This window comes from Halichoerus grypus, chromosome 6 (genome assembly GCF_964656455.1).
Source record: "Halichoerus grypus chromosome 6, mHalGry1.hap1.1, whole genome shotgun sequence".
NCBI classification, from domain to species: domain Eukaryota; kingdom Metazoa; phylum Chordata; class Mammalia; order Carnivora; family Phocidae; genus Halichoerus; species Halichoerus grypus.
Window position 1 is genome coordinate 170,978,829 of NC_135717.1, and position 19,239 is coordinate 170,998,067.

Consider the following 19,239-nt stretch of genomic DNA (forward strand, 5'->3'; position numbering starts at 1 on the left):
ATGGAGAAGTTTCCTTTACACCGAGGCTGCTAAACTATCTGGCTCATCCCCTGGAGTTGACCAGGAGGACCATGAAAGAACTTGCTCAAGAATACATAAAACCAATATGAAAACAAACTATCAGAGCTGAGGTACAGATAAATGCTACAACAGGTGATGACTCTGAGAACCTGGCCCCAGCTGTTTTCTGGCTTTTTGCTTTTGTAGGTGTCTCTTATCAGGATCTTTAGAAACAGAGCCCATAAGGGAGATCTGGGAATGGGATTTATTGGGGGGGGGGAATAACCCGTAAGGGAGGGAGTTGAACAGGACAGGGAAAAAGAAAGAGCAAAGCAAGAATCAGCTTGATTTTGTCTTGGCCTGATCCACAACGGAGAGCTCTAGCATAAAACCACACCAAGGAGTTATCACCCCATGAGACACTGGGCAGCTTTGTATACCCAAATATCATCAGGCACTGGCAGTAAGCCATCAAGAGGTTAAGGTCTCCAAAGCTGCTCCCTTCAGCTGAAGGCAATTCTCTGGAATTTCGGGCATCTGGGAACCCTTAGCTGCCAACACTCACAGCAGCTGGGGGATGGGTGCACTGGCCTGTTAAAGAGATCTACGTGGGGCACCATTTATACCTCCTCTGTAGGCCAATATGTTCTCTTCCCTGTTGGGTTTCTGTTCCCTGCAACCAAAATGGGACCACCTAAAATACTCAGGTGGGATCTGATCACCAAAGTAGAGTGAGACTTTAGCCTTCCTTAATCTGACTCCCTACAACCATGAGCACACTAGAATGTTGTCTCAGCAAATTTAGAGACTGCCCTGGCCCTTTGCCTCAAATTGACTTTATAACCATTTCCTACTACCCTTTTTCCTTTAGAGCTTTTTCCCCACAAACTGATACTAAGCAAAATTCACCCTTTCTTGTACTTCTATAGTTAATTCTTGGCCACAAACGCAGGATTTCAAGCTTAACCCTGCTAATAATGAGCAGTTAGTCATCATTTTGTCCATTTTCATCCTTTGCTGCACTTTGCTATAAACACATGCTGATTCAACTCTGTCACTCCTCAAACTGGCTACCACTTCTAATTCTGTTGCTATTGCTGAAAGGGGCAAACTCAATGACAGAAACCTTCAGCAAACTTCTAGAGACATTTTCCCCTCCTTCCTACCTGCTAATTTAAACTCTTAGAAAATTTTCTCCACTTGTCTCTTCTCTCTCTTCCTGGAGAATCTCTCCAAAGGTGTTTCCCAAGACTTGACCAGCCCCATCCTCAGCACATCCTGCTCATTTCTGCTTCTTCTGAAGTCTTTATTCAGGTTGGCCCCTCTGCCTAAACGTCTTCCCTTTTCGCTTTATCTAATCAAATCTTCACTCACATCCCTCTTGGCTCACACCCCCCAGGAAGGCCTCCACTATTCCTCCAGCCTAAATGGATCTTTTCTTTCTCTGACAATCCATAGCTCTGCTGTGCCAAGCACAACACTAAGCATCCTCTATGCGTTGTCTTATTTCATCCTTGTTGTGACCCTGAGGTGGGTGCTGTTACAATCCTCATTTTTTGATAAGGAAACAAACTTAAGGAGGTTAATTGGGAAAATACTGCACAGGGGTGCCTGGTTGGCTCAGTTGGTAGAACGTGTTACTCAGTCTCTGGGTCATGAGTTCAAGCCCCACGTTGGGCGTAGAGCATACTTTTTTTCTTTTAAAGATTTTATTTATTTATTTGAGAGAGAGAGAGCAAGAGAGCACAAGCTGGGGGAGCTCCAGAGAGAGAGAGAGAGAGAAGCAGGCTCCCCACTGAGCAGGCAGCCAGACACGGGGCTCGATCCCAGGACCCTGAGATCATGACCCAAGCCTAAGGCGGACAGTCAACCACCTGAGCCACCAGGCACCCGGGCATAGAGCCTACTTAAAAAATACACACATATCACACAGCCACACAGCTACAAACTAGCAGAACCATGGTACAGATACCAATATTAGAATATTAGAATTTTGGGTATAATACCATAAACATTTGTCGGCTACACACAAGGAACTGGAGGAAATATAAAAAAGTGAAATAGACAATCCTTGCTCACAATCAAGAACAGGGTTCATAAAAACACCAATATGAACAATGCTCTAAAGTTAGTAAAAATGAGGGGCGCCTGGGTGGCTCAGTCGTTAGGCGTCTGCCTTCGGCTCAGGTCATGATACCAGGGTCCTGGGATCGAGCCCCACATTGGGCTCTCTGCTCGGTGGGAAGCCTGCTTCTCCCTCTCCCACTCCCCCTGCTTGTGTTCCCTGTCTCGCTGTGTCTCTCTCTGTCAAATAAATAAATAAAATCTTAAAAATAACTAACTAAATAAAGTTAGTAAAAATGAAGTAAGCGAGAGTTCATGTCTTGCAGAAAACCCAATTCACATGAAGGAGTGTATGTTTGACAGGAAGCAATGAGGTAGGGCATTCCAACTTAAGGAACATTGAGTAATAGAATGGAGGGAGGAAAACATGGGACATGTTTAAGCAAGGGAGTTGTCTGGTTTGTTCAAGAGATAAGGCTTGAAAGTTGGTTGAGGCCCTATTGTAAAAAAGTAAAGAATGCCAAGACAAGGTAGATACTGGGCTTCTGAAAAAAGGATCCAAAATATGTTTTAAGATTTACCTGGTAGTCAACTGATGAGATTGGAAGGAGACTGAAATGGGGTTGGGGAAGTAAGTTAGGAGACTACCACAGTTTTCCAGCCTGGAGGAAATTAGGACCTATGAGGATAAATGCAGCAGGCTTGGATTACTTTTTTCCCCCTATATTCTGTAAACACTTCTGTCTCTCTTTGTCCTCTAAAGATCATACCATCCTTGAGAAGTGTCAATCACTTTTTAAAAAATGTGCCCAGAACCACTAAACTGCTAACAATCTCTTGATACATAATAAGCACTCAGCAAATATTTTTGGATTTGAATCAAATGCATGAGCAGGATGATCAAAATGTTCAGGCTCTGTTTAAATGGTTTTATAAAGGGGCGCCTGGGTGGCTCAGTTGGTTAAATGGTTTTATAGGAACTCAGGCCATGCCTGCAACCATCTCCAGGACTACTTGATAACAAAACTAAGCTAATTTTTTTTTTTTAGCACCTATTATGCACATCATAAGCACCTATATGCACATAAGATCATCATCTTATTCAATTCTCCCCGTTGTACTGACATTTTTTCCATTTTACAGATCAGGAAAACTGAGGGTGACCAACCATCCCAGTTTGCAGAGATGGAAAAGTTGAGCTGCAGGACTTTTAGTACTAAAACCAGGACAGCCCCAGGCAAATCAAGAAGGTCTGTCATCCCACCAGGATACCTTGCTCCACATCGCACAAGCCAGGGTTTAAACACAAAGCTGAACTCATACCACCATGGGATTTTTACTTTGGCTTTCTGATCCTTGCTGTCCACATAAATATCTTATTTGGGTATTTTGAGATAGAATCCAAGCCTATTCTTGTATTGAATTTGGCTCATGTGTTTGGGGCCTACTCGGGACTGGAGCTATAGAGAGGCAGGGAATCACAAAATGGATGGGTTTTTGTCAGAGAAAAGGAATCCAGGCTGGGCAATGTCTTTGCTGGAGGACGACCTTATAGAAGAATTCAGCTTTATAAGCCATTCTTTGGCGCCCTCTAGTGCTTGAGGGCTGGAACCCCTCTTCACTCCCTCGACTAGGGAACCCACAAGGCTGGTAACCGGTTAGCGTGGAACCCAATGCCAACTTCTTACTGCTTGCAGAGCATAAAGATTTTATTTTAGAATAAAAACTAGCAGAGCCTTGGGGCGCCTGGGTGACTCAGTCAGTTAAGCGTCTGCCTTCAGCTCAGGTCATGATCTCAGGGTCCTGGGATGGAGCCCCACATCACACTTCCTGCTCAGCGGGGAGCCTGCTTCTCCCTCTCTCTCTGCTGCCCCCCTACTTGTGCTCTCTCTCTCTCTCAAATAAATAAATAAGATCTTAAAAAAAACGGTATATGTAAAAAGCTAGCAGTCTTTTTTCTTAAATGAAAACCAGTCACGCTGTCATAATCTAGGGTAAGGACAATCAGACACAAATTTAAGAAGACCCAAAACCAAACTCAATAAGATAATATTTCAATGCAGTATTTCCAAAAAATAAAAATGAATGCCCTCCAGACCCCATGATGAACAAAATATCAAAATTTAAAATATAGAACAGACAGGCGCTGACCCCGCGCTGGCCCTCCCGAGCCTCACTCGCCACACCCTGAACCTAATCACGGGGGCGCGGGAGCCTGAAACCTCGGCCAGCTCCCTGGTGGCGGTGGCGCCTCAAAACCTCACCCAGGGAACCGGACACGGTGTTTGTTTCACCCAACAACCTTCATAGAAGGGAGAACATCCCCTGTTAGCCTATCCGGAAGGCCTGCATCTTTAAGGCTCTTGTTTAGGCATATTTTGAATTTGACTTCATAATATATCCATTTTCGGTTTTGTTCTGTCACTGAGGTATATATACTTCAGAAGTGTACGGAAAAGTGCACATGTCATAACTGTAGGACTTGAAGGATTTTCACAAACAGAACACAGATGTTGAACCAGCACTCAGATCAAAAAAGAGAACATTAGCAGGACCCCAAAGGGCCCTCTCATGCCCCCTTCCATCCACTAGCACCCTGAGGTACCTCCCTTGATGTCTCACAGCATAGGTTGGTTTGCCTATTTTTGTTCTTTCTATAAATGGAATGATAGGATCTAAAGTATTTGGGGGGCCTGGCTAGCTCAGTGGGTGGAGTGTGGGACTCTTGATCTCAGGGTTGTGGGTTCGAGCCCCATATTGGGTGTAGAGATTACCTAAAAATAAAAAAATATATATTAAAAATAAAATACTTGGGGCGCCTGGGTGGCTCGGTCTAAGCGTCTGCCTTCAACTCAGGTCATTATCCCAGGGTCCTGGGATCAAACCCTGCATCAGGCTCCCTGCTCCGCGGGAAGCCTGCTTCTCCCTCTCCCACTCCCTCTGCTTGTGTTCCCTCTCTTGCTATGTCTCTGTCTGTCAAATAAATAAATAAAATCTTTAAAAAAAAAGAATTTGGAGTTTGGCTTATTTTGTTCAAAACCCTCTAAGATTAGGTCATATATTTGTGTGTGATTATAGCTTGCTTGTTCTCATTGCACCGTATGAGTCTATCATGATAAACGTATCCATTCTACTGATGTGGTTGTTTTCAGTGTGGACTATTACACATAGTACTGGTATAAATATTCTTATGCATGTCTTTTGGTTCATATACATGCATACGTTTCTGTTGGGAGTACATTTGCTGGGTCATAGGGGAGGCATATGTTCAGCTTTACTGTGTACTGCCAGCTAGCTTTCTAAAGTAATTGTAGCTATTTACATTCAGTGAAAGTTCCTGTTGCTTCACATCTTCCTCTAAACTTGGTATTTTTTATCTTTCTTATTTTATCCAGTCAAGTTGGAAGGATATCATGTTGTAGTTTATTTGCATTTTCCTGATGAGTAATGAAGTTAAAAGTCTTTCCATATGTTTATTTGGCATTTGGAGAGCTTCTTTGGTTAAGTGTCTGTTCAAGTCTCTTGCCCATTTTTCTGTTGGGTTTTCTATCTTTTATTAATTGATAATAAATTCTGAATTTGAGACCTTTATCAAATATGTGTATTGAGGATGTCTTACCCCATCTTGTGGGTTGTCTTTTTACTCCCTTAATGGTGTCTTTTGATAAACAGAGGTTCTTAGTTTTAATATAATTCATTTAATAAATTGTTTTCACTTATGATTTCATTTTTGTTTCCTGTTTGTGAAAGATCTGCCTATTCCAAGGTCATAAAGATGTTCTTCTGTGTTTGGTTCTAAAGACTTTATTCTCTTGAAAAAGAATGATTTTTAAATTGCATTTATGTTCTATATTTTCTGAAGTTACTATAATAAACTGTAAGACTGTGTTAAAATTTTTTCATTGAAGTATAGTATACTAGACAAGAATGCACATATGATAGCTATGCAGAGTTACTTTCATTTTCGTTTTTTATTTTTTTAAAGATCTATTTATGTATTTAAGAGAGAGAGAGCATGTGTGCAGTCTGGGGGAGGAGTAGAGGGAGAGAGAAACTCCAGCAGACTCCCTGACTCAGGGCTTGATCTCGTGACCCCGAGACCACGACCTGAGCGGAAACCATGAGTCAACCAGACTCAACTGACTCTGCCACCCAGGGAGCCCCAGAGTTACTTTTAATGAGAAAAACAAAGCCATTATTTTAAAATTAGGTAATTTATGTATACTTTTTACCTACTCTTGTTCTAGAGGACTGTAAGCTTCTTACAAGACTCAATACAATATAATGGAAAGATATGACCAGATGACAAAAAAGAAAGATCAGGGAAAATATAGAGCCAGAGAGCTACTCTAAGAAGGACACGCTGAATGCTGAGGGTTACAGAGTGGTGGTTGTGCCTTGGAAAGAGTTGCCCCTGTTTTTCTCTCACTGACACGACAGCACCAGGAGGCAGAGAGGAACCTTTCCCTGCTGCTAATCTTCATGCAACTCCCTCCTGGCCTTCCGAGTGTCCGGCCTCTCCTTTGGCTTCCCTGGGCCCCATCTCACTTCTGGCAGCCCTGCCTTGCTAGCATGACCTGTTTTCTGCATTCTCTTCCCCTCTCCACTCAGGGCAGGCTGGATCTGGCAGAGCCTTGAGCCTTGATTAAGAACTTGGACTTTGCCTTGTGGGGCAATGGGGAGGCACTGAAGGATTTTTTTTTTTTTTTTAAGATTTTATTTATTTGACAGAGAGAGACACAGCGAGAGAGGGAACACAAGCAGGGTGAGTGCGAGAGGGAGAAGCAGGCTTCCCGCTGAGCAGCAAGCCCGATGCGGGGCTCGATCCCAGGACCCTGGGATCATGACCTGAGCCAAAGGCAGACACTTAATGACTGACCCACCCAGGCGCCCCGGCACTGAAGGATTTTAAGTAGAGTGGGTAACCTGACCAGATGTACAGTGTTTACTTTTTTTTTTGTAACCTTTTTTGATTATAAAATAAAAGGCAGATACAGAAAACCACACACAATAAACATTGAGCAAAATGAACTATTATAAGACAAATACCCCAGAAACCACCTTCTGGGTCAAGAAATGGTGCTTTGTCAGGCTCCTCAGTGGCCCTTCCATGTGCCCTGTTCCAAGCACAGTTCCCTCACTCCCTCCAAAGGCACCACTAGCCTCACTTTTATCAAAACCACTTCCTTTAAATAAAAATCACTTCCTTCTCTTTCTTTATAGTTTTATCACTCAGATGTGTATATTAAACACTAGAGTTTCATGTTGTTCATTTTTTAAAGTGTGTCTTTTAAATCTTTTTTTTTTTTTAATTTATTTAACAGAGAGACACAGCGAGAGAGAGAACACAAGCAGGGGCAGTGGGAGAGGGAGAAGCAGGCTTCCTGCCGAGAGAGAGCCCAACGAGGGCCTTGATCCCAGGACCCTGAGATCACGATCCGAGCCGAAGACAGACGCTTAATGACTGAGCCACCCAGGTGCCCCTAATTATAACAATTTTTAAATTACTGGTAATTATCGATCAGTGTGTGGACTTATGAGTGCCATTTTATTACTTATTTCTGACTGTTCTGTAGATCCTTTGTTCCTTGCTTTCCCTTTTGCTAACTTCCTTTGTGATTTGATGACTTCGGGTGGCAGTATGCTTTGACTCTTTTATAATAATCTTTTATGTGTCTACTACAGGTTTTTCTTTTGTAGTTACCATGAGGCTTACATAAATATTTTATAGTTATAACATCCTATTTTAAGCTGATAGCAATGTACTTTGATAGCATACAGAAATTTTATACTTTTACTTCTCTTCTCCTTGCATTTTAGGTTATTGATGCTTAACTCTCTTAATCTACATGTTCTCCCTCCAGGGAGGAGGGTAGAGTGGCCTTCATGGTTGGCTCCCAGCCCTCAATTCCCTCCCTGAGGTGTTTGTTCTAAGCCCATCACAGTCCTGTCCCAGGTCTCCTGGCAGTTGCTGGTTTAGGAATGGGGCAGTTACCCAATCCTGGTCAATGAGACACAACAGAGCTCCGCTGGGTGGGGTGGGGTGGGGTGGGATGGGGTAGGGAAAGGTTTTCTTGTGTGTAAGAAAGAGACTGACCATGTCTCCGTCTACCTGAAACAGATCGATCACCAGTGTCCCCATTGCCAGGAGGTGGCACACATAATGTCAGGTGGGTGTATTTTGTCAGCCCAGTAAACCTTCTGGAAAATAATCCACACCTATTCTTCAGAAATCCTTCTCAGTCCGTGTGATTTCAGTGGGTCTGTGCACTCCTCCCTCCTGCAAGGAGGCCACACAATCAAACTCTGACCAAAGTACTCCATCCCCCTGGGATAGAGATATTACCCAAGCAGGCCAAGTGGAGGGCTCCCTGGGACTTTTGCTGTAGTCACTGGGGAAAGATGCTCTCTCTTCTCCTCTAACTTCATAAGCTCTGAAGACGATGCAGGTTTGGCGCTGCCAGGGGCATCTTGCTGTCAGGTGGCAAGAGAAAACTTGGGGAGAAAGCCCAGGAATGACGAGCAGGAGCAAAAGGTGGAGAAGAAAGACAGAAGCAGGATCTTCAGGCCAGCATTCACACCTCTGTACGGAGCTTGAAGCCCTCAGCATTTGGGGGCAAATCACGAAGTGGGGAGAGATAAGGACTCCAGCCATCAGCGGGCGTTCTACTTGTGTTCTGTGTGAGCAGAACAGGCTGTACTTGTTCTCTCCCTACCAAAGTCCGGCTCGCTAGAACAGTGCTCTGAAGTAATCTTTCACAGGCCTGTACGTGCTGCCGTCCTATGGACTCTTTTTTTTTTTTTTTTTAAGATTCTATTTATTTACTCCACAGAGAGAGGCACAGCGAGAGAGGGAACACAAGCAGGGGGAGTGGGAGAGGGAGAAGCAGGCCCCCCGCCGAGCAGGGAGCCCGACGCGGGGCCCGATCCTAGGACCCCGAGACCACGACCCGAGCCGAAGGCAGACACCCAATGACTGAGCCACCCAGGCGCCCCAGGACTCTTTTTTTTTAAAGTAGGTTCCATGCTGCGGGTCTTGAACTCATGACCCTGAGATCAAGACTGGAGCTGAGATCAAGAGTCGGATGCTTAACCCACCGAGCCACCCAGGCGCCCCAACCGACTCATTCTTAAGTTGGTTATTTTTTTTCTTGCCTGAATGGACAGGGGTACTCAATGCCCCACTGCCCGTAAGTCTTAGAAAAGAAGAGTGTGGTAAAAACCAGCAGCGGCAAAGACAATGATCAGAGTCAGGCTAAGTGATTACAGTCCACTGATGATAGCAGCTCCCTACGGGTGAACATGAACCTCATGATACCAGTAATAAAACGGGCACTTCGCAAGAAACTTGCAGTAGAGAGAGGCAGGGCAACCTGGCGGAAGGACAGGCCTGGTTTCAAAGCCTGGCCCTGCCGTGCTAGCCGGGTGACCTTAGGTAATTTACTGGGTGTCCCTGAGTTTCGATCTTGTCATGAGCAAATTAGGCATAACATTCCTTTTGTACCTAATCTTCGGCCCCAGCCCTGCTATGAGGCTCAGCTTTCTTGGACACCAAGAGAGGGTAGAAGTTCTCTCTCAAGTGTCCCCTCACTCCCAGCTCTGTTGGGGGCCACCCTGTGCTCTGGTGCGAGTCAGGACCTGGACTCTTGGGCCTGGTCCCCTCAACACATGTTGCCTCCTTCCCAGAGGCCCCAGGCCAGAGGTGTTTCTCTTTCTCACCTTGTGTCTGTTTCCCCACACTACAGAGAATATGGAGAACTACAATAAAGAACTTAAAGCTGTGGTCTAAATCTGATGGTAATGAGCATGTGACCTCGAGCCAGTGACTTTAACAGAACTTTTGCAGCCAGGGAGTGAAACTGTCTTCCAGTGGTTACAAGATGCACCAAGAAAAGAAAACACACCAACTGCGTTATGACAACACCTCTGACCAATAGTCTTGGGACAAACCATTAACCAGTCACAGCGACTCATTGCTTCGAAATTCCTCTCATTGCTTCGTGAGATTCACAACTTCGCCTGCCTTCAGTTGCATTGCTTGATGCAATGCAAAAGACTGAGACAATCTTTTCACCCATATCTTAGGAACAAAATGTAACACAACGTCTGCTCCTGGTTTGCCTTCCTGTCTCAGGTTCTGCAAAGCACTTGCTGTTGCTTTGTAAGAAGAGAGCAGTCATTCCTCCAAAGAGAAAACTAGGTTTCACTAGTATCAATTTCACCCCCTGTTGCTCCCATATCCCTGCCTTTTGCTTCACATAATCCCCTTTCATCTGAATGCTAAATCACAACATGATTCTTTCTGAAGACATTTGAAACAGCACTAAATTCAGTACATGCAGTACCAACAGTACATTTAACTCAGTTGGGGTGAAAACACTATGAACAGCTGTGCTCAATACCTCAAATTTGCGAACAATGATGGCTCCATCAGAATGTTACCACTGATTGTAAGATACACTCCTAACATCAGAGATGTTAAAATGTGTGTGTGTGGGGGGGGGGGAGTATGTCTTAGAAGTAGTTAGATATGGTAATAAATATTAGTATTGATTAGTGGCAAGTGGCAAAAAACTCAACCCAGACTGACTTGAGCAAAGGGGTATACTGATCCACAGAAGTTCAAAAGTCCATTATTCCAGCTTCAGGTATGGCTGGATCCAGGACTCCAGGAGATCATCAGGACTCAGTTTCCTCACCATTTCTCTCTCTTCTACAAGCATGGCTTCGGCCTCAGGTTTCACATGGTATCAAGCTGGAGCCAGCAGCTCTAACCCCCACATCCTCTCTGGTTTAGAGTTCAGCAAAAAAGAATGAGTGTTTTCATCCCAGAATTTTTTCTCCATTTTTTAAAAAGTAAGCTCTACATCCAACTGAGGCTTGAACTCACCACCCCAAGATCAAGAGTCCCATGCTCTGCAACTGAATCAGCCAGTTGTCCCTCCATCCCAGACTTTTCGACCTGAGTCTCAATGCCTCTCATTGGCTCTGACAGGTCACATGCCCAGCCCTGGAACAAAACAGTAGATGTGATTTCTAGGTGGGCTGCAGGAAATTAGGTGAGATTAGCCGTGAGCATTAGCCCAGTGCCTGGCCCAGGGTGAGCCTCTCCCCAGAGCAATGGGGCCTGCCCCTCTGGCTGCTGTGTGTGGCTGGAGAGGACCTCTGCTAGGACCCACCGGCTGCATCTGAGTCAGCCTTGCGCAGACTCCCTCCCGCGCCAGCCTGACATGCACTGACTCAGCTCCTACGTGAGCTGGATGCTGCCTGGAAAGTTAATAAGCCTGTGAGGCAAGACGTTCCTCCGGTGACGTGGGCTGGTGCCATGAGTGGGTGGGAATGAATGAGAAAGAGTGGGAACATTGTGGTTCCCAGAGCATTTATGAAGTTAAGAAAGCGTGAGGGAAAAGTCAAGAGCAGCAATCAGAAAAGGCCGCCCAGCGAGGCTGTAGGTGCTTTCTGCGATGGGTTTCTCGCTGCCCAGTGCCCCGGCGGGCGAGCTCAGAGCTGCCACCAGCCCTCACTGCCATCACTTCCGCCAGGGAGGGCGGCCCGGTGGCTGGCACGGCCGTTTCGTTCAGGCTCCCCTCCAGTTCTGTCCGTCTCTCTGTTTCAAACCCAAGTTGCAAGAAGCAGGACAGGGGGAGTCTATCTCTTTGTCACGTGGGGGGTACAGGAGGAATCAAGCGGGGAGAGCCGGTTAGGGGGGACCCCGGGGGTGGGGAAATGAGGAGAGAGGGAGAGGCAAGAAGGCAGGGACAGTGCAGAATCTCATGGTGTGCTATTTACAACCTCTCCGAAGCTGGGTGGAGTCCAACCCGGAGCACCTGCTCTCTGCCCGGTCCCCCAGCAGGTGGTGTGGACACAAAAATAAATGGGACGTTACCCCTGCCTTCAGGAAGTGCAGAGTCTAGTCTGGGAGACAATGAGAAACTCCTTAGTTACAGTGGAATGTGAGGGCAGGAGTTTGTGGAAGGAAAATATCCTTGAGGGAGGAGCTGCCAAGCGGGGAGTCTCAGGTCACTCCAGCCTTGGCCTGGTGCAGAGGGCTGGGGGTGGGCTCTGGACACAGCTGCGGGGTGCAGTGGCCCCCCTTCCCTTTCCTGCTCCAGGCTTTGTCTGCCGGCGTATGGGGGTCGTAACCTCCTTGGCAAGGAGGCTCCTGTCAGCCAAGAGCAATTCTCCACCCAAGGGGACAGCTGGGGTAGCTGTGAGTCCTTGGAGCCAACACTCATAGCAGCTGGGGGGTGGGTGAAGCCTGAAGAGCGACCCGGGAGGGCACCACCAGCATTTGCTGCACTGTGTGCCCGGCTGGATGTTGGGTGGAGGACAGGGTAGGGAGCAGAAGGGAGGGAAGTGCCCAGAGAAAGACCCAAGGGGTCAGTGTGTGTAAAAGTTGTAGGAGCATGCAGTGCTTTCTGGAAACACTAAGATCCTTGAGTAAGACACTGGGCATAGAGTGGAAATAGGAGGTGGTGGGAGATGAGGCCTGATAAGTGGGCAGAGGCCAGATCATGAAGCGTCCTGTGGGCCATAAGAAAAGATTAAGGATTAAAGTTCTTTTAAAAAGAAATGGATTCTAGGGGCGGCTGGGTGGCTCAGTCGGTTGGGCGTCTGCCTTTGGCTCAGTTCATGATCTCAGGGTCCTGGGATCAGGCCCTGAGTCAGGCTCCCTCCTCAGCAGGGCACCTGCTTTTCCTTCTCCCTCTGCCTGCCGCTCCGCCTACTTGTGCTCTCTCTGTCAAATAAATAAATAAAATCTTAAAAAAAAAAAAAGAAAAAGAAATGGATTCTCATTCCACCCCGCCTCCGTCCTTTCTGCGAACACTTCCTCGCTGTCACGGGGCACATCAGCCCAGCCCCGTTCAGTTGCGTGAAATCAGGACTGAGATGGTGGGAAGGATGGCCAGGGAGGAACCACCTCCAAGGGGTTGAGGCCAAATGAAAGCAAAGTTGTTTTCTCAACGGTCTTCTGGAAGTAGAATGAATGTGTCATCACCAGGGAGTGCCATGGAGGAAGGAGTGGAGAATTTGGGAGTCAGAAAAGCAGAGGGCCTAGGCTTGGGGCCCAGCTCCGCCGTGCCAGCTGGAAGGCCTGGGAAAGTCACCCAGCTCTCTGAGCCTCTGTTTCCACATCTGTTCCACTGGGTTAGCAAAGAGAAGGCACGTGTGTTAAAAAAAAAAAAAAGGGAGGGGGTGGGCGCCTGGGTGGCTCAGTCATTAAGCATCTGCCTTCGGCTCAGGTCATGACCCCAGGGTCCTAGGATCGAGCCCCGCATCGGGCTCCCTGCTCCGCGGGAAGCCTGCCTCTGCCCCTGCCCCTCCCCCTGCCTGTGTTCCCTCTCTCGCTCTCTCTGTCAAATAAAAAAATAAAATCTTAAAAAAAAAAGCTGTTTAATGTTAATTACTCTAATTTTTGCCTCAAAAAATATATCGATACAACCCCCAGCAAGGAGAATCCCGAGGCAGGCGCATTTTACCCCAGTTAGCATTTGGCACCGGGCGGGTCGGGGACTTACTGGATGACACAGCACGTCCGCCGCAGAGCCAAAGTGAAAACGCACCCAAGTCACCGACTCCAGCGGCGTCAGCAGAACCGGCCGTGACCCAGCTTCACACCGCAGTTCCAGAGCGCGTGCGCGGTTGCCCGCGGTTCCCCTCCTCTACATGGTTGGCAAGGTGTCGCCGGAGGAGGTTCCCGGGAGACAGGGCACGGAGGAAGACAAGGAGCAGACACTTTTCCTGAGGACTAGGGCACTGTGTATGTCTCAGGGCTTCCTGCACCCGAACCCCCACCCTTTTAAAAACAGATTTACTGAGATATAATTCACATCCCATAAAATACATCCTTTTCAAGGGTACAATTCAATATGTAGTTAGGTTTTTTAAATTTTTAAATTTTTTTTTTTGTTTAGTAGGCTACACGCCCAACGTGGAGCCCAACACGGGCCTGAACTCACGACCCCGAGACCAAGACCAGAGCAGGGATCAAGAGTTGGATGCTTAATTGACTGAATCACCCAGGCTTCCCCTTATTTATTTATTTATTATTTATTTATTTATTTATTTATTTATTTATTTATTTATTTATTTGACGCTTAACTGACAGAGCCACCCAGGCGCCCAGTTAGTTATTTTTTAAAGTAAGCTCTATGCCCAGTGTGGGGCCTGAACTCACGACCCTGAGATCAAGTGTCACATGCTGTACCGGCTGAGCCAGCCAGGTGCCCCCCAATAATTTTTAGAATATTCAGTGGTGCAAATATCACCACAACTAATTTTAGAATATTTTCATCACCTCACAAAAGGACTCCTACCCATTAGTGGTCACTCCTTTCCCCCACCCCTATCTTCCTCCTCCCCCTAGGCAATCACTAATCTACTTTGTATCTCTATAGATTTGCCTATTCTGGGCATTTCACGCAGAGTCATAAGATGTGTAGTCTTTTTGATTGGCTTCTTTCATTTTGCATAACAATTTTGAAGTTTATTCATGTTGTAGCATAAATCAGTACTTCATTCTTTTTTTTTAAGATTTTATTTATTTATTTATTTATTTATTTATTTATTTATTTATTTATTGGAGAGCAAGTGCGCCAGTAGGGGGAGACAGAAGGACAAGCAGGCTCCTCACTGAACACGGAGCCTGATGCAGGGCTCTATCTCACCACCCTGAGACCACAACCCTGAGATCACAACCTGAGTGGAAATCAAGAGTGGGACCCCTAACCAAGTGAGCCACCCAGGTGCCCCATTACTTCATTCTTTTTTTATGGCTGAAAATAACCGATTGTAGGGATATACCACATTTTATTTATCCAATCAGTTTATGGACATTTCAGTTGTTTCCAATTATTGGCTATTATGAATAACGTTGTCATGAACATTCGTGTGCGGCTTTTTGTATGAACATGTTTTCACTTCTCTTGGGTATAGACCCAGGAATGGAATTGCTGGGTCACATGGTAACTCTATGTTTAACATTTTAAAGAAACGCTGAACTGTTTTCCAAGGTGGCTGTGCTATTTTATATTTCCACCAACAACATATGAGGATTTCAATTTCTCCACATCCTTGCCAACACTATTATCTCTCATTTCCTATTTCTTTATTTGAGAGAGAGCGTGCACAAGGGGTAGGGGAAGAGAGAGAGAGAGTCCCAAGCGGACTCTCCACCAAGCACCGAGCTTGATGTGGGGCTCGATCTCATGACCCTGAGATCAGGATCCGAGCCGAAACCAAGAGTCGGTCACTTAACTAACTGAGCCACCCAGGCACCCCTTATCTGTCATTTCTATTATAACTATCCTAGTGGGTGTGAAGTGGTATCTCATTGCGTTTTTTTTTTTAATTGTGGTTATATATATATAACATAATATTTATCATTTTAACTATTTGTAAGTATACACATCAGTGCCATTAAATACATTCCTCATTGTGGTTTTAATTTGTATTTCTCTAATGGCTAATGGTGTTGAGCATCTTTTCATGTGCTTATTGACTGTTTATCTGGAGAAACGTATATTCAGATTCCTGCTCATTTTTCAGTTGGATTATTTGTCTTTTTATCATTGAGTTATAGGAGTTCTTATAATCTAAATTCAATTCTCCTATCAGACAGATGATTTGCAAAATTTTCCTCCCATTCTGTGGTTTGCCTTTTCACATTCTTGACAACATCCTTTGAAGCACTGAAGTTTCAAATTCTGGTGAAGTCTAATTTCTCTATTTTTCCTTCTGCTTTGCTTTTGGTGTCATGTCTAAGAAGGCTTTGTCTAACCCAAGGTCATGAAGATTTACCCCTATATTTTCTTCTAAGAGCTTTATAGTTTCAGTTCTTTCTATTAGGTCTATGATCCATTTTGAGTTAATTTTTGTATATGGTAGGCGTCCAACTTCATTTTGTGCGTGTGTGTGTGGATATCCAGTTGTCCCAGTGTCATTTATTGAAAAGGCTACCTTGTCCCTCACTGAATTGTCTTGGTACCCATGTCAAATATCACACAGCCCCTTTTTAAGAAAAGTAGGCCTTAAACAGTCCTTTGTAACGTACTTGTGCAACTCTTAAATGACTGGCAGATGAAGCCAGCTTCCTTGCTCCTGCTCACAGGCATCTCAGATCAGTGCCGGTGTTCTGAGGTGATTTGGTGTCTTAATACTTGATAGAAGAAAAAAAAATTAGATTCTCTCTTGGATAGCACAAGGGCTGGGTGCCCACAAGAAGATCTGTTCTTCCAAAGATGTTACATTGCTGCCCCCAGGCCTCCATGTGGCCTGATGTCTTGGAATCTCTGGGGCCCAAAGTAGTGGTGTTGTTTTTAGCTTTCCCATGTTTTATTAAGAAAAAATATTTAGGAGAACCTGGGTGGCACAGTCGATTAAGCGTCTGACTCTTGATTTCGCTTCAGGTCGTGATCTCGGGGTCATGAGATCGAGCCCAGCGTCAGGCTCCCCGCTCAGCAGGGAATCTGCTTGAGATTCTCTCTCCCTCTTCCTCTGCCCCCTCCAGCTTGTGCTCTCGGTCTCTCAAATACATAAATTAATCTTAAAAAAAAAGAAAAAATATTTAACTGAACATGCAACAGAGCTGCAACTTAACAAGACTGATTTATAGTAAGCTTTTTAAATCCTATAAAAACTCTTAAGCTGATTTACTGCCTGTAACACCCTTTTTTTCTTTTAACTGTTTAACATATTTTTAAATTGTGGTAAAATATACACAATGTAAATGTTACTTTAACTGTTTTTAAACGTTCAGTGGCATTAAATACAGTTACATGGTTATGCAACCATCACCACCTCCATCTACAGGATTTTTTTCATTATCCCAAACTAAAGCTCTGTCCCCATTGAATAACAACTCCCCATTCTCCACTCTCCCAGCCCCTGGCACATTCCATTCTACTTTCTGTCTCTATGAATTTGACTACCCTGGGTACCTCACAGAAGTGGGATTATACATTATTTGTCCTTTTGTGTCTGGTTATTTTACTTAGGATAATGTCTTCAAGGTTCATCCATGATGTAGACATGTCAGAATTTCATGCAAGTATTTTTACTTCAGCTCCTTTCTCTTGCTTCCTTGCGATTTCCATGGATCCTTAGGATGAATCTCTCTATCCCTGAAGGTGATCTCCTTTGTCTTTCTCACAATCAGAAAGAGGCTGACTGTGGCCTCTGGGTTACCTCACAGCAGAGAGATGCCCGCTGCCTGCTCACAGGAGTGACCACGGCTGCCATGTTGGCCAGGAAGTGCTGGGGCTGAATGGGGCCTTGGGGAAGGGGAGCATGGCCAACAGTGCTTGTGCTCGCCTCCCCTCTGCCCACCTCCGTTCTCGGGGATTCCCCCATATACTGCTCTATTAGCCATTTAGTCATCCAACATTTATGTGCCTGGCATTGTACTAGACACAGGAGATACAGGGAGGAATAAGACAGACCTGGGCTCTGCCTTCATGGAATTTATAATCTAGTGAGTGGAAGACATTCAATAATTAAGTATGCAAATAAATAAATGTATGACTACAATTGTGGTGAGTGCAATGAAGGAACAGTGGAGGGTATAATGTAAATGTCTAAACGGGGGGCATCAGCCTGGAGTGGGAGGCCTGGGGCGCACCCAGAATCCACTGACTGACATGCCCGCTGTGGCTGACACTAGAGTAAGAATCACAGTCCCTGTGCTCGAGGCACACCAGGTCCAACAGGGGTCCAACCGAGAGGTCCAACCCCTTGGTTTTGTGATCCTAGGACCACTCTGCTCCCTCCCCTCTGGGGAATCACTGTCCCTTTTCCAACTGTGTGTCTCTGGGGGTCCCTCTTTTATGGTAATGGATGTCAGGCAAACTGTTCTTTACTTTGGAGGGAAAATCATGACATGTTCAGAACACTGGACCCCAAAACTTTTACTGAGATGTCAGGCCTTTGTCTTTTCATGGGATTTATATCACGTGGGGCATCTGATCCTTTCTGCTCTCTAGGCCCCAGGAGCAGTGTGTCATCAACATATTGGAATAGCATAATGTACTGTGTAATGATGAAGTGTTCAAAGTCTGAGAATTGGACAAAAGAGACACTGAAGGGGCACCTGGCTGGCTCAGTCAGTAGAGCATGTGACTCTTGATCTCAGGGTTGTAAGTTTAAGCCCCACATTGGGTGTAGAGATTACTTAAGACTAAAATCTTAGGGGCGCCTGGGTGGCTCTCTCGGTTAAGCATCTGACTTTAGCTGAGGTCATGATCCCAGGGTCCTGGGATTGAGCCCCATGTCCAGTTTCCCACTCAGCGGGAAGTCGGCTTCTCCCTCTCCCTCTGCCCCTCCCCCCATTTGTGCTCTCTCTCTCAAATAAATAAAATCTTTAAAAACAACAACAACAACAACAAACAGAGGCACCTGGGTGGCTCAGTCGGTTAAGTTTCTGCCTTCTGCTCAGGTCATGATTTCAGGGTCCTGGGATCGAGCCCCACATTGGGCTCCCTGCTTAGCAGGCAGCCTGCTTCTCCTTCTCCTCCCTGCTCATGCTTCCTCTCATAGCTCTCTCTCAGATAAATAAATAAAATCTTTAAAAACAAACAAACAAACAAAAAAGTAAAATCTTAAAAAAAGAGACAGAGACAGAGACAGACAATGAGGTCCTGAGGCAGGATGGTGAAGGTTCACTGATGAGCCTGTCAAATAAAAGCAGGATTCTGATCATTTCTGTCTTTTGGAATAGAGGAAAAAGCATTTGCCAGATCAATCACTGCACACCAGGTGTCAGGACTGTCTTTATTTTCTCCAGCAATGATACCACATCTGAAATAGCAGCTGCAATCGGAGTCACCCTGTAATTAAGTTTATGGTAATCCACTGTCATTCTCCAAGGCCCATCTGCTTCTTCACTGGCCAAACTGAGAGTCAAGTGGGAGTGTGATAAAATCACCACCCCTGCATCTTTAAAGGCCTTGATGATATTATTAATCTCCTCAATTCCCCAAGTGTTGCACCTATTGCTTTTGGGGCTTATAACTTGGTAAAGAGGGATTTCCATTTGATTTTTCTCATCACCAAATCCCGTCCTCTGCCAATCCAAGAGCCAATACTGTAATTCTGCCAAATGGATGGAGATATTCTATTCCAGCTATATAATTAAGGGCAGGGAGATCCACATGGCCTATTGTGAAGTCTTTCTAGTCA